Source organism: Odocoileus virginianus, chromosome 8, assembly GCF_023699985.2.
Source record: "Odocoileus virginianus isolate 20LAN1187 ecotype Illinois chromosome 8, Ovbor_1.2, whole genome shotgun sequence".
Classification (NCBI taxonomy): domain Eukaryota; kingdom Metazoa; phylum Chordata; class Mammalia; order Artiodactyla; family Cervidae; genus Odocoileus; species Odocoileus virginianus.
In genome coordinates this window covers 75,658,033-75,673,540 of record NC_069681.1, presented here as the reverse complement: position 1 = coordinate 75,673,540, position 15,508 = coordinate 75,658,033, and the positions used below count along the sequence as shown (strand labels likewise).

Here is a 15,508-nt window from a genome sequence, read left to right as displayed (position 1 = left end):
AAGCAACATTGCCAGTCTTTCAACCTGCTGATGGCTTGAAATCAGCTATGGTGAGATTAATTATACCATGAAAACTAGCAAACACCACAAGTGAGGCTTCCTCCTCCACAAGGCCTCCTTGCAGAGCTAGTTCTGGGCACATCACTGTAGCTCCTTTTATTTTGTTTGGGTTTTGTTTGTTTTTTTTCCCTGCAAATAAAGCGCCTCTGGTTGCCCATCCTTGCTCCCTGTCAGTGCCTCTGAAATCAGTAGATGGAGTGATGACCCTTGCAGTCAGAGTGCGTGGGGTCTGTTTGCTTGGCAGTGAGCCACTTTGACTCAAGGGCGGGAAGGGATCTGCCGCAGTTAGGGACCACTCTCTACTTTGAACTAGACTTGGCTCTGAGCATTCTATTGTGATGGAACAGAAATCTTAAGACACCAGAAATAGCCCAAAGTGTCCCCCTACCCTTTCATTTGCTGACAAACACAGTCTGAGCTGTATTGAGGCGGTCCCCACACTACTTTTACCAAAAGTGGGATCCTAAAGTCACCCTAGAATTTCTGGACCCCCAAATTGGCCTAGTGGCCCAGTGGCCGCAGTAGACACATGTACACTGAAGTGTTTTGCCAAATGCTCCATGAGCTCTTGGGCTATTTTTCCAGCAAAGGTAGAAGAGGCTAGAGAGAGGTTTCTGTTCTTACTTCTCTTAGTCCCTTTTGTGAACCAAAGCATGGATGTTAGTGGTTGCGCTCTTGCCCTGTTGACCACACTAAGACCCAGATTTCTCCCTCTTTATAATAGGACAATACAAGCAAGCATAATTTCCTCGAAAAGAAGCACTTTAAACAGGGAGCTGACAAACTACACACTGTCCCACTGTCTTTTCTTACTGCACATACAGGTGTGTGTCCTGGAGAAGGTCACATAGGGAAGATCTTGGTGTTTCTCACATAAGAATCACAGACGAGAGCTGCGGTTTGCTTTTCATAGAAAGAAAAAGTATTACATCATGTCAGAGGGTCTCAGGTTTCCTAAAGAGGGGGGTGGTTTCCCAAAGTTTTCTGTATAAGGAAGTCTTCTGTGTAATCCACAGGGGATTATGCACAGACGGTGTCTAGAAAGATCTAGCCTGGACTTATTTTTCTGTATTTTTCTCATGTGAATCTAATGCAGACATTTATTGATTTATTTAGGTGTATTAGGGGGCTTCCCTGGTGGCTCAGATGGTAAAGAATCTGCCTGCAATGCAGGAGACCTGGGTTGGGAAAATCCCCTGGAGAAGGGAATGGTTACCCACTCCAGTATTCTTGCCTGCAGAATTCCATGGGCAGAGGAGCCCAGCGGGCTACAGTCCATGGGGTTGCAAAGAGTCAGACACGACTGAATGACTATCACTTACATCCTTAGTCTATTATGTATACCTTTAGAAAGTCAGTTTAGCTTACTGAATGCCCAGCAAATCTGAGGCACAGCCCCTGCCTTACAGAACTCTTCCCATAGAGAAAGCCCTGAAACAAACCATCTCCAGATCCATCCATCAGCCACGGTGAGCACGTGACCAAGCAGCAGCGTGGAGGAGGAGAAGTGCAGAGAAGGCTTCACAGAGAAGGTGATATCAGCCAGGCTCTGAAGCACGCAGAGGAGTTTATCACGTGGTGAGAGAGGTGACAGTCCCGCCTCGCTGCTGACTTGTGTTAGTCGGCCTTCCATTAGAGCAGGTTCTTTTACATACTAGACAGCGGCGAGCTCTGGGAGGCAGGGGCACTGGTTACTGCTGTCCTCCCTGCAGGATTCGCACACGTCGTGGCTCTGTGGCTGGTGGGCAGTGAGACTCCTGCTCGAAGGCTGTCTTCACTGTGACCCTGTAAGCAAAAGCCCTCGTGAAGAACACTGACACGAGGAAACTTATTCACCACGTGGTGATGGCGAAGCTGGGATTGGACATCGGCTCCTCAGCCAAAAGCCCAGGGTGAGGCTGGGTGTTAGTCTGTGTACCTGACCTAAGTAAACACAGAACTTCAGTTCCTTTCATCTTTGCATGGCTTAGAGGTCTGTTGTGTCAGCTCGTCATGGAGTCACTGACAGACTGCTTGGCCCATCTTCTCAGGACGGGTGGTGGTGGCCTTCGGGGCTTTGGTTCTGACGCACATGGATGAAGGTCCGGCTCTGCGGTCACAGCGTCTTCTCAGTCTACGAAATTCCCCTCCACTTCTCCACATGCAGCTTGGGGTTCATCTTGGAGTTGTCTACGGGACATAATTTTTTCTACATATGAATCAAGTCTACTTTATAAATCAGCAAGCATTTATTAATTTGCAGTTGTATATTAAATTCGCACATTTCAGATGGAAATTCACAAAATCTATTTTGCATTACTCACACTTTATAGTAATTTCTTTTGGCTATTGCCCTCAGGCTGTATAAGAGTGAAAAAATATATATTGAGTTCTTTGTTTTGACTTTGTTCACAGATTGTTAATCTAATTAGTTCTCTCTTTTTTTCTCTAAAAGTAACATACACAATACTCTCTGAACAAAGACTGATAAGCAGAGACAGGTTTGCCTTATAACCATGTTCATCTCACCTAGATTATGATGTCAATTCACTCAGAAAATTTGTCTGTTTTCTGTCCTAATTAACTGCATAAAGTTGATATGTGCTACTAATAAATTTGATATCTGCCTGTCAAATGGTGAGGAAAATGATATCTAAATTAGATAATGCTGTAAGACTGATCTGTTTCAGAGCCAAAAGGGACCTTGCAGGTCGTTGAATCCAATGTTCCTCATATTGAGCAAGAGAACCCATTTGTTCTATGAGAAACCTTTAAATACTATGCTTTCATTCAAATGAACCACCACCAAAAAAAATGAAATACAGTCTGGTCCTGGGGGATAACCTCTCTGAACCGAGAGTCCATCGTGACATTTCAAAGTTTACATGACAGGACTTCAGGGTTAGGTTCGAGGTTTCCTGAAGACCTGTGGGCAATCAGAGATCAGGGAGTGGCTTGGGACTCTGATGATAAGTCCAAGGTCTGCCTTTACCCCCACTGAACTCCTGTTTAAAATACAGCGAATGGAGGGCATCACCGTGATAGTGGTGTCATGCCAGCCTCAAATTCCTATGGGCGGCAGCTGGGGCTGTGTGTTTGGAGAGCTGTGCATTTCTGGCATCCATGGGAATGAGGCTGCTGCCACCAGGAGCTTTCAGCCTAAGAGCACACATTAGCCATGTCATCCTTGTCCTTCTTTGAGTATTTATCATATGTGCCCCATGGAGGGTGGTGAATCAGTCAGCTTTCTCTCAGTATGACTGAGGGATGAAATAAGCCCCAGGCTTCAGTGTCTTGCAAGAGCAAAGGTATGACTCTTATTCTCACATCATCTGCATCTCTGCTACAGCTGCGATTTTGCTCCATACAGTGGTCCCTTCTTGAGATCCCTAAAACCTTCAGTGACTCTGTGTTCTCACAGCATCGGGAGGAGAGGAACAGGGTTTGCAAGCTCTCAGAGGCTCTTAAAACTCTTGAGATGTCACACACATCGAGTCTGTTACCATCCGCTGGTCAAAACAAGTCACATGGCCAAACTTTTTGTCAGTGGAATCAGGAACTATTCTCTCCGAGAAGCACCAAGAGGTATAACCCTCCTCCCGGGGTGGTGGTGGCTGTTCAGTCGCTGAGTCGTGTCTAACTCTGCAACCCCATGGACTGCAGTACACCAGGCTTCCCTGTCCTTCACTAACTCCCAGAGTTTGCTCAGACTCTTGCCCATTCAATCGGCGATGCCATCCAACCATCTCATCCTCTGTTGTCCCCTTCTCTTTCCTTCAATCTTTCCCAGCATCAGGGGTTGGTTCGAATAATTGGGACAGGAATGCGCTCCTCACAGGTGGTACCCACCAGGTAACTGTGCTTCACAGCCACTCATCTGCTTTGGCTGGCCCGGCTATTCCATTTGGTTTTTCCGGTTGCTTCTTGTTTTTGTTTTTTTTTAATTTTTAAAAAAATTAATTCTTACTGGAAGATAGTTGTTTACAATGTTACATTAGTTTCTATCATACAGCAAAGTGAATCAGCTATATGTATACATATCTCCCCTCTCTTTTTGGATTTCCTTCCCATTTAGGTCACCTCAGAGCTTTGAGTAGAGTTTCCTGTGCTGTAAAGTAGGTTCTCACTAGCTATCTACTTTATACATAGTGTGAGTCGTGTATATATATCAATCCCCATGACTTTCTGTCTTTAACTTTCATTTTTTCTTATTTGGAATTTTTAGAATTGGAAAGCCAGAAAGCTTTAGGGCCAGATTGATATCTAGAGGTCTTATCTCCTGCTCTGATTTTTCTGGTAGAGGGACTGAGGTCCAGGGAGGTGATCAGCAGCAAGATCTCCCAACAGCACTCTCTTCACATCATCACCTTGTGAAAAACCTTAAGGGAAGAAGTGCTTTGCTAATTGGATGAGAAAAGGCTTCCACTGTTAGTGAAATCATACCCCTTCTGGAGACAGAAATAGCCTCGAACCTGGTGCTCTGTCTGGGGATGAAAACTGGCTCAATTTTCTATCAATTTTTTTTACCCAGCCACATTCATATTAAAGGTAACTTACTTAAATTTATTATGTAGTGTCAACAGAGCACCGGGAGCCATTTAGTACAATAGGAAGACACAGTTCTGCCAAGGCAAATAGCATCTCTATTTTACAAATAGACGTCGTCGCCCTGTGCCAATTTGATTTAAACCCCGTATGGAGTAGGCACTGTGCTTCCTTTAGCCTTTGTGGGGTAAGAGTGGGGGGATGACTGTCAACGCTGGAGACATTGAACTGCTCAGCGGGGCTTCCATGGGCCTCTAATGTTCCCCCATGGCTCAACTGAGGAAAAATAACAAGACCCAGCACTGCCTGTGGGAAACGCGGATAGCCTTCATGTAGCCACTGACTTTCCCAGCACCCCACTTCTGCTCTCCAGAGATTTCAAGTTCTGAAGTCAATGGCCAATGAAAAAGTGATAAAATAGACGGAAGTTCCTGGAAGAGCGCCCGTGTAGAAGCCTAGGCTTGTGACACGACAGGAAGAGGCAACACAGGAGTTGCCACTACTCCGGGGAGGGGCTGGTTGCAGGGGCGGCACAGGGCCTGTTGTTCTTGTAGATGCTCAGTCGCTCAGTCGGGTCCCTCTCTTTCCAACCCCAAGGATTGTAGCCCGCCAGGCTCCTCTGTCCATGGGATTTTCCAGGCAAGAATACCAGAGTGGGTTACAATTTCCTCCTCCAGCCTGTTGCATGAAAGTGAAAGTTGCTCAGTCGTGTCCGACTCTTTGTGACCCCACGGACTATACAGTCCATGGAATTCTCCACATCAGAATACTGGAGTGGGTAGCCTTTCCCTTCTCCAGGGGATCTTCCCAACCCAGGGACCAAACCTAGGTCTCCTGCATTGCAGGTGGATTCTTTACCAGCTGAGCCACAAGGGAAGCCCTGCCTGTTGCATGAGAGGCTCACAAATAAGATCCACGAGGAAAGTGAATGGCGTGACCTCCCATACACCCAGGAAGGTTTCAGGGCACAGTGTAGCCTCTTTCTTTGAGGGGCAGCTCACAGGCAAGCACCTACTGATGCACAACACTTGGCGACAACTGTATTTCACATTCTAAAAGCTCTTAGGTGTATGACCAGCATAATTTATATCCTTTTTGGCCGTGCCATGTGACTTGTGGGACCTTGGTTCCCCGACCAGGTATCGAACCTGTGCCCCCTGTGTTGGGAGCAAGAAGTCATCACCACTGGACCTCCAGGGAAGTCGGTGACCAGCGTAATTTAAGTATTTGTTTGCATTTGAGCATCTTAGACAAAATAGATCACAGAAGTATGGAATTTCTGGCAGAACTGCCAGCATAGCTGAGCTTGAGGGGCTGATCTGGGCTGTGCTCTGGGACAGACAGAGCACCCCTCCCAGGACGGAGTCTCCACCTTTAGCCCACTGCAGTGGAAAGGGAGAGGAGGAGGAAGGGACACACCTAAAAAGAGTTCTTCGAAAATTGCTTTGGCATCTGCAGACTAGAGGCAAGTTTAGTCTGACTCAATTTTGGAAAGGCCTCTTTCTGTTTTATCACTTCCTCTCACCTCCTAAAGCATCTTCTCCCTGTGAATCAAGTGCCAGTTCCCTTATGTAGGTTTTCTCAAACCTTGCGTTTTAACATCCCACCCAGCCTGCTCTGTATCGTCTTAAAATGACCTCCCCCGCCACCCATACTGACGTCTCAGTGGCACTAGTGGCAAAGAACCCGCCTGCCAATGCAGGAGACGTCTTCCTGGGTTGGGAAAATCCGCTGGAGAAAGACATTGGCAACCCACTCCAGTACTCTTGCCTGGAGAATCCCATGGACAGAGGAGCCTGGAGGGCTACAGTCTATGGGGTCACAGGAGTCGGAGAGGACTGAAGCGACTGAGCACCTGACCGTCTCAGGCAGAGAACCTTTTCCCTGAGTGGTGGTGGGTGTTAGGAATGCAATCTGATTCGATTTTCTTACACACAGTGGTGTGGTAGCATGTGGGACTTTCTACTTCATCTGTCTCTCCCCACTCTTTCCTCTCTCTGGCTGTGCATTCTAATCTCCCCCAGGTATAAACCTTCTGTACATAAAGGTTCTAGATAATCAGCTCGGGTGACTGTCAGGACCACTTAGGAAGCTCTGAAAAATACGCAGGTCTAAATGTCCTTCCTTGAGACCTTGATCAGTGGGCTTCAGAGTGATCTAGGTGTCTGACTTTTTAAAGAGTTCCTGGATAATCTGAATCCAACCCCCATGTTCTTGCACACGAAGGCCCAATTTCCTCTTGTTGCCATAATAGAGGGGAGCATTGCCTTTCGCCTTAGAATCTTCTTTGTTTTTTGTAAGATTTATTTATTTTTTTTTTTATGTGGAGCGGTTTTGAAGTCTTCATTGAACCTGTTACAATACTACTCCTGGTTTATGTTTTGGTGTTTTGGCCACGAGGCATGTGGGGTCTTCAGTTTTCCAACCAGGAGCTGAACTCTCACCTTCTGCGCTGGAAGGCAAAGTCTTAACCACGGGACCACCAGGTAAGTCCCTCACCTCAGTATCTTAACAATATTCCTAGAATTCACTTTAGCTGATTTTAGTTGATTCTTAGAATTCTTTCATTTCTTTTCTCTTAGAAGAACTGAATGTGTTTTCCTAGACTCTATACTTCCTGCCCAAGTTCCTAGCTTGTAAATTTAGCCAAGGGCAGGGACTGGCAATTCTACAGTCTTTGGAACTGCTTTGCTTAAAACAGGGCAAACCCCACCCATAACCCTGATCTTATTAGATGACCCTAGTTCCCTCCCCGTTAACCCATCTCATTTCCCTTTTTGTTCAAGGACCTTTCTTTACCCAGTACTTACCCCCAGAATTTTGTACTGTGGAAGAAATAATTTCAGTTGCTGTAAATTCTTGTAATTCTATTTAATTACCATACAACACAATCGCGGTTGTGCATTTCATTAAAATGTATTAGATTTACTTTATTGTAAGTTTTATTGAATGCGAACAATGAACTCTGTTTATGTGTTGCTCTGATACTGCTTGTCTACGCAAACATTAATGAAACAAAGTGACATGGTTGTTTAGTAGCATTTCATTTGTGTTTGACTGACAGACTGGCACTGGGTCATCAGAAGTCAGGTGTGAACAACAGCCCTAAGTTGACTCTCCTGGCTCCAGCCAAACAGTTCGGTTTTCTCATTTTACATTTTGGATTTCAAAGCAATTGCAATCTCCCTACCTCAGCCTTCTCCCAATATAGAAGCGCTCTGTCCCTGGGGCTGGGAGAAGGAGTTTTGCCAAGGCTTTTGGCAGCATCCTTCATCATGTCCTTAGGGCAAGGTAGAGAGGTGTAACTTCAATAATAGGTCCATGGGTTCTTGGCGGGGCAAATGACCACCAAAGTGTATTACTTAGTGGATTTCCACTGGGCTGGAAAGAAGACATTAGTGCCTTGCTCTAGGCCTGTCCTTGATACTGTTCTCCAAGTGTTTTTTTTTTTTTTAATTTAATTTGTTGTTTAGTTGCTAAGTCATGTCCGACTCTTTGGCGACCCCATGGACTGTATGCCACCAGGCTCCTCTGTCCCTGGGATTTCCCAGGGAAGAATAGTGGAGTGGGGAATCTTCCCAGGCCAGGGCTTAAACCTGCATCTCCTGCAATGGCAGTCAGATTCTTTACCACTGAGCCACCAAGGAAGTCCAATTTACTTTTAATTGGAGGATAATTGCTTTACAATTGTGTTAGTTTCTGTTGCACAAGAGTGTGAATCAACTGTGAGTATATAGATATATGCCCTCCCTTTCGAGCCTCCTTCCCATGCCCATTTTTTTTAGTTTACTTATTTGTTTGTTTGTTTTTGGCTATATGGCGTGTCGCATCTTAGTTCCCTGCACAGGGATGAAACCAGTGCTCCTGGCAGTAGGGGTGGAGTCCTAACCACTGGACCACCAGAGAGAGCCCTCCAAGTGTTTTAGTACAAGGTGAGATACCAAATTTCTGGGTGACCCAAAGCTAAGAACAGATTATATTTAAGGTTGTTGAAACAATGTTTAAACAGAGCTCAGGTGGAAGGAAGACCAGAATGATCAAAATGAAATGTAAAGAAACACCATGAGTTAGGAACAGATGTCAAATCCTTTGCTTATCAATCATCTGTCTGATGCACAAATGTGGGAGCCCTGGTATGACAGTCACCCATGACAATGGTTTGCCCTAGAATGTCCCACCCAAGGGGTCCCAGCTTCTCAGGAGTTGACCAAGAGGGTCCCAAAGGATCCCCAGGGAGGTCAGAGGATCTGGGATCTTTGAGGGCTCTAGCCATCTAAAGCTAGAGAAAGAAACCTTGGATCCCCCAGTGCCCACCTAGTAGCACCATCCCAGAGCTTTGCACCCCTTTGGAACCTAGCTCTTAACTCAGCGCATTGCAGTTAGGTTATCTGTATCTCTGTCTTGGCTTCTTAATCATAAACTCTTACTGCTGCTGAGTTCTCATGGTCCAGTGTCTGACACAGTCACAAACTGGAGTTTAGGAAGTGCCCCCAGGCGGGGATTTTTGTCTGATTTGTTAAGAGTTTTCGTCACCATTGCATCCACGGTACTTAGAACAATGCTTGGCGTAGGGTAGGTCTCAGAACATATTTGATGAAAGAATGAAGGACACATACAGATGCTCAGTAAATCTTAGTCATTGGTTCTCAATACAGTTGTGGCTTGTCCTGTCAATAAGTCACCACTTGGCCATCGGAAAGCTTTCAGGAACTTCACTTTCTTTTTCTTTTGCTTCTCAGTTCTTAGTTCATAGGACTGAAAAGCTTGATGATCCTTTGAACAGACAGACATACTCCAGATGTAATGAATTCATCACCTTTTGGCAAGGAGTTAAGTGCACAGGCAAAAGTCAGATGGTTCTGGGTTCGAGTTCCAACCTGGACAGCTGTTTGTGAGACTATGACTTGGGAAACTTTCTTGAAGTCTTGGTTTGGTTTTCTTATCTGTAAAATATAGATAAAACACTTAATCCAAGGATAGATAGAGTATATATAACACAAAGCACCACCTTAATTTGTTTTGGTGTTGTTTAGTCGCTCAGTCGTATCTGACTCTTTGTGACCCCATGCACTGTAGCCTGCCAGGCTCCTCTGTCCATGGGATTTCTCAGGCAAGAATACTAGAGCGGGTTGCCATTTCCTTCTCCAGGTGATCTTCCCAACCCAGGGATATAGCCCATGTCTCCTGCATTGGCAGGCGGGGTCTTTACCACTGAACCACCTATGAAGAACACCATTGTAATAAAGGCTGCTGCTGCTAAGTCGCTTCAGTTGTGTCCGACTCTGTGCGACCCCATAGACGGCAGCCCACTAGGCTCCTCTGTCCCTGGATTCTCCAGGCAAGAATACTGGAGTGGGTTGCCATTTCCTACTATTTTTATTATTGTTAGTTCAACAAAGCCTTCACTCATGAAGTAGAGAGGGAGAAAACTCTTTAGAAAGAATCAAGGGAAAAAAAATTAGAAATTCCTAAAGGCTTGCCTTCAAGGTTTACTTCTTTTGTATGTCAGAGCACCTGTTCCTATTAGACAAGTAAGCGCCTCTGAAGGCGGAAGTAGAGGCCCTACATCGCTGAGGGGGTGCTGGTCTCCATGGTAACGGCACTTTAGATTCTGATGCAGGCACACCTGGTATTCTCAGGTTGCTCCACCATATGGCACCTCATATATTTCATCAAGGAGAAAAAAACTACCTTGACCTCCGTCTACTGAGCAGGCACACACACACACACACACACACACACACACACACACTCCCCTCTCTGTAATCCACAGCCACTGAAGCCATAGAAACTTCGGTCACAGGGACTGGGAACACAGTTTTGAAAGCACGCAGTCAAACAAAGGGCCAGAAGAGTTATTCTTGCTTCAAAGAGGTGCCCAGAAGCGAGGCACCTATCGATCCATTTGCAGTTTGCCTTTCTTTTCTATGGGACTGACTCAGAATCAGGTGGCTCCCCCTTTGCCCCTAGCTTGCCAATAAAGCAGCTCCATTCATAACCCTGCCTAAAGCAGAATCTCATCATTGATCATGACTCATCTCGTGACAGCCATTTGTAAAAAGTAGCCTCTCAAACTCTCCCTGTGTATAAATGCCCATTAAATGCTCTGCTTTGAACTGGCTTAAAAGAAAAAAGATTTCATGGTAGGATTTAAAAAAAAAAAAAAATTACTGCCTGTAGTTTCCATGTGACACCAAGCAAAGAGTTATGGCTGCTTAGAGATTTCCTGCTCTGCTCTAGAAACAGATGTTTAAAAACGTCGCATTGAAAGAGATGTCAGAAATTGGGGACAAAAGTCACTATTTCTTGCAGCATATCAAAGTCTTGCTTTTCAATGAGCCTCTGATTGACTCGGTTTCTTCACACCTCATTCCCGGTAAAGCCCGTTTCAGTTAACCACGCGTGCTGCTCCTACATGTTTGGGTGAAGCTGTGTGCCTTGTGTATGTTGTGCTTCATAAAGTGCCTCTGAAGACAAAGTCTGAACAAGCCACAGTCAAAAAACGTTAGAATTTAGGTTCTAAAACTGTTGGCTCACTCATGGTGTTCATGGTGGTGTTTTAAGTGCCTTAGCTCGCCTACTGAGTAATTAATAATAACCAAATGTATCCGACCAACATGGGAAAGTGAACTGTGCTCTATAAAGTCTGTAGTTTATGGTTTGAAGCTGGCTCAGGGAGCAGGGTTCCTGGATCATGACTGAGTTTTAATTTGTGGGAAAGGCATTATGTTTAAAGCAATAAAAACTTTTCCTCCCATGTCACGGCAACCTTTTGGCAAGCTGACTGGCTCTTTCTCTCAGCTATTTCTCCACTCACTTGGTCATGAGGGAGCTCTGAGATTGCCTTAGGTCTCGGAACACATCTGATCTCTCCCAAACATGCCGGATACAGTCAGACTTCAGTTCTAGTCAAGATGAACTGGCTGCATTCCTTCCAGCCCCTCACTCTCACAACTAAAAGACCACAGACGTAACACAACATAAAAGCCTGAGAAGACTGCTTCGGCAGGGATTTGTGTGTTTTTCTTAGCTACACCACATGAGGGAACTTAGTTCCCCAGCCAGGGATTGAACCTGTGCCCTCCGCCATGGAAGCATGAAATCTTATCCACTGGACCACCAGGGAAGTCCCCAGAAGACTCTGAAAAACAGAAAGAAGGCAGGCTTCCCAGGGTCCTCAGGACTAGAGGAACATCACAGTGGTGGGTCTCTGGGGTTTCTTTATCACATCCAGTAGATTTCAGATTTTGCCAACATATATATATTCTAGTATAGTGCTAACAAAGGTCCATATAGTCAAAACTATGGTTTTTCTAGTAGACATATACTGATGTGAGAGTCAGACCATAAAGAAAAAGTTTGAACATTGAAGAATTCATGCTTTCGAATTGTGGTGCTGGAGAAGACCCTTGAGAGTCCCTTGGACTGCAAAGAGATCCAGCTGTAAGGAGATTGATCCTTAGATCAGTCCTAAAGGAAATCATCCCTGAGTATTCACTGGAAGGAATGATGCTGAAGCTCCAATACTTTGGCCTCCTGATTTGAAGAGCTGATTCACTGGAAAAGACCCTGATGCTGGAAAAGATTGAGGGCAGGAGGAGAAGGGGGTGACAGAGGATAAGATGATTGGATGGCATCACCAAATCAATGGGCATGAATTCAAGCAAGCTTTGGGACACGGTGGAGAACAGGGAAGCCTGGTGGGCTACAGTCCTTGGGGTTGTGAAGAGTCAGACACGACTGAAAACTGAACAACATGTTCATCTTAATTCCTCGACGAGGGATCGTACCTGAGTTTCTTCCCTGGTGGCTCAGATGGTAAAGAATCCACCTGCAGTGCAGGAGACCGGGGGTCGGGAAGATCCCTTGGAGGTGGGAATGGCAACCCACTTCAGTATTCCTGCCTGGGAAATCCCATGGACAGAGGAGCCTGCTGGGTTACTCACTTCAAATACAAGATGGGTGGGTTGAAAGTAAAAGGATAGAAAAAGATATACCATGTAAATAATAATAATAAGCAGGAGTGGCTGTATTGACTTCTGGTAAAGTAGACTTTAGAGCAGAGAAAATTGCTAGAGACAGAGAGGGACATTACATATGACAGAAGGCTCCGGCCCCCAGGAAGACATACAGCAGTAAGATAAAATACTGCCCCGGCTTCCATGGCACAACTGTCTCTTCCTCCCTGGGTGGTAAGAGCCTTCCAGGGCAGGAACCACACCTACTGGTCTTGCTCTCTCACCCAGAACATCATTAAGAAACAATTTGCATAAAATTCAGTGAAAGTCCACGGCAGTGCAGTGTGGCTCATAAGGACACCGTAGGAGAAGGGGAGAAGGGCGAATTGAGAGAGTAACATTGAAGCATTTACATTACCATATGTAACACAGAGAGCCGGAGGGAATTCAATCAAATCCGGTGCTCTGTGACAACCTAGATAGATAGGGATGGGATGGGAGGGATGTTCAAGAGAGAGGGGACATATGTATGCCTATGGCTGATTCATGTTGATGTGTGGCAGAAACCAACACAACATTGTAAAGCAATTGTCCTCCAATTAAAAATTCTTTAAAAAGAATAAAATGCCAGTGAAATAGTTAAAAAAATTATAAGTCCATGGCAATGCAGTGCAGCTCATAAAGACACCCTCTTCTCTATGTGGACTCATTAGAAAGAACCGTGGTGCTGGGAAAGATTGAGGGCCAAAGGAGAAGAAGGTGACAGAGGATGAGATGGGTTGGATAGCATCACTGATGCAATGGACATGAACTTGGGCAAAATCCAGGAGATGGTGAGGGACAGGGAGGCCTGGTGTGCTACAGTCCGTGCAGAGGGTTGGACACAACTTGGTGCCTAAACTAGGGAGACTGTTCACGGTGTCATGGCGCAGGGCACCAGGATAGCCTCTGAAGCACAGCACTGGCTCACTGTAGACTTGAGGGGAGGTGGGAGCCCCATCTGCCCCACGTGCTCTCCTGGTCGCTTGACTAGAGTCTTCCCTTGAGAAGCTGGTCCCTAAAAGCGGGGACTCTGCCCTTCAGCTGTGCTGCAGTCCCCTTTCTGGGTCCTCCCCAGAAACCTAGGGCTTCTTATGCTAATAACGTCCCAGCTCTCCTGAGAGGCATATGCAGATTAGGCCCCACGGTGACCCTCCACGCGAAACCATATCCATAAATAACCCCAACTTTAAGACACACTGGGGTCAACCGGCATACCATTTGATTAAGTAATGCTCTGAAATGCAGTGAGAGGTCCCATCTCATGATTGGAACGTAAATCTGAGAGAGATTGGCCAGGAATAAATAGAAACCCATCTTGGCTGTGTCATTATGATACTCAGTGACTGGAAAGGAAATTATTTACTTGGGAAGTCTCCGCAGTGACATTACGCGATCACTGGTACATCGCTAATGATTTCTCTGCTCCCGTTTTTTACGGCTTAATATTTGCTCAGTGTCCAAAATTTACAGGACAGAACTTGGCAGCACCCTTGGTGAGTGAGACCAGGGCACATGAGCCTGTGGTCAGAGAGGGAGATTTCCCTGGGGGCCTTTCAGAAGCCTGAAATTATGGCCTACCTGCCCAGGGGGAACTCAGAGAGGCCTGAGCACTTCCTGACCACGTGCTTCCAAGCAGCCCATCCTGGCTCATCTCTCTGGGCGAGGAGTCCCCAACCTACCGGCCGTGGACCAGTACCACCAATCAGATCAATAGCAGCATTAGATTAGAAATAAGAAAGAAGTGAAGTCAAAGTGTTCTGAAGCTCAGCTGTATCCAACTCTTTGCGACCCCATGGACTGTAGCCCACTGGGCTCCTCTGTCCATGGGATTCTCCAGGCAGGAATACTGGTGTGAGTTGCCATGCCCTTCTCTAGGGCATCTTCCTGACCCAGGGGTCAAACCCACGTCTCCTGCATTGCAGGCAGATTCTTTATTGTATGAGCCACCAAGGAAGCCCAGATTAGAAATAAAGTGCGCAGTAAATGTAATGCACTTGAGTCATCCCCAAACCACCACCTCACCCTTGGTCTGTAGAAAAATTGTCTTCCACGAAATGGCTCCCTAGTGTCAAGCAGGTTAGGGACCGCTGCTCTAGGGGGCCGTTTTCACTGCTGATGGTCAGACTTCAAATGCCTGTGGTCATCTTACCATGACACTCCCTTAGCCAGGCCTCCTCCTTGCGCCTGGCCTGACCCTGACACTCCCTTACCCAGGCCTCCTCCTTGTGCCTGGCCTGACCCCCTGGCCTGCAACTGGCTGATTATTCACACATGGAGGCTCCCACGAGGCCACTGCTACCTCCGCACCTGGGCTCCTGCTTCCTGCTCCCTCATCCATGTGAGTTTCGGCCCTTGAAGCGTCTGCTCTTGTCCTCAACTTTATTGATTTATTGATTTGACAGAGAAGCGTGATTTATTGATGGGCCTGAGTAAGGAATGGACAGCGCCCAGGCTCTCCTGAGTTCAGGGCTGCCATTTGTCCAGGGGGTCACAATTATGTGTGTGTTTGACCCCACAGCCATCCCGGTGAGCTGATTTTTGGCCACGTTTTCAAATTCACCCCCATTAAACTTAGTAAATCCCCACTTCTTGGAGACATGGATCTTCTGGCAGCCAGGGAACTTGAACCTGGCCCTGAGGAGAGCCTAAGTTACACATTCCTTGTTCTGCAGCTCGGTGAAGATGGACATGATGACTTGGTCAATGTGAACCCTGGCCACTGTGCCCTGGGGCTTCCAAAGGCCCCACGCATACCTGGCTGGAGCCTAGACTGGGGACACCAGGCCAGTCATGAATGTCCACTGGAAAGAGCTGTCTCCAAGGTCCCTTAGGGCAACCTGTACAGACAACAGGCTGAATACACTACCAAGAAGGTTGCTGTTTGCGGCCACAGCTATCCTCAACTTTAGGGTGCATCTTGGCTT

General features: G+C 46.4%; 1 pseudogene; it reads right to left on the bottom strand.

Annotated features, from left to right (window-relative positions):
- Nucleotides 1–15,393: 15,393 nt before the first annotated feature.
- On the bottom strand, nucleotides 15,394–15,508 carry LOC139036423 (small nucleolar RNA SNORA70; annotated as a pseudogene).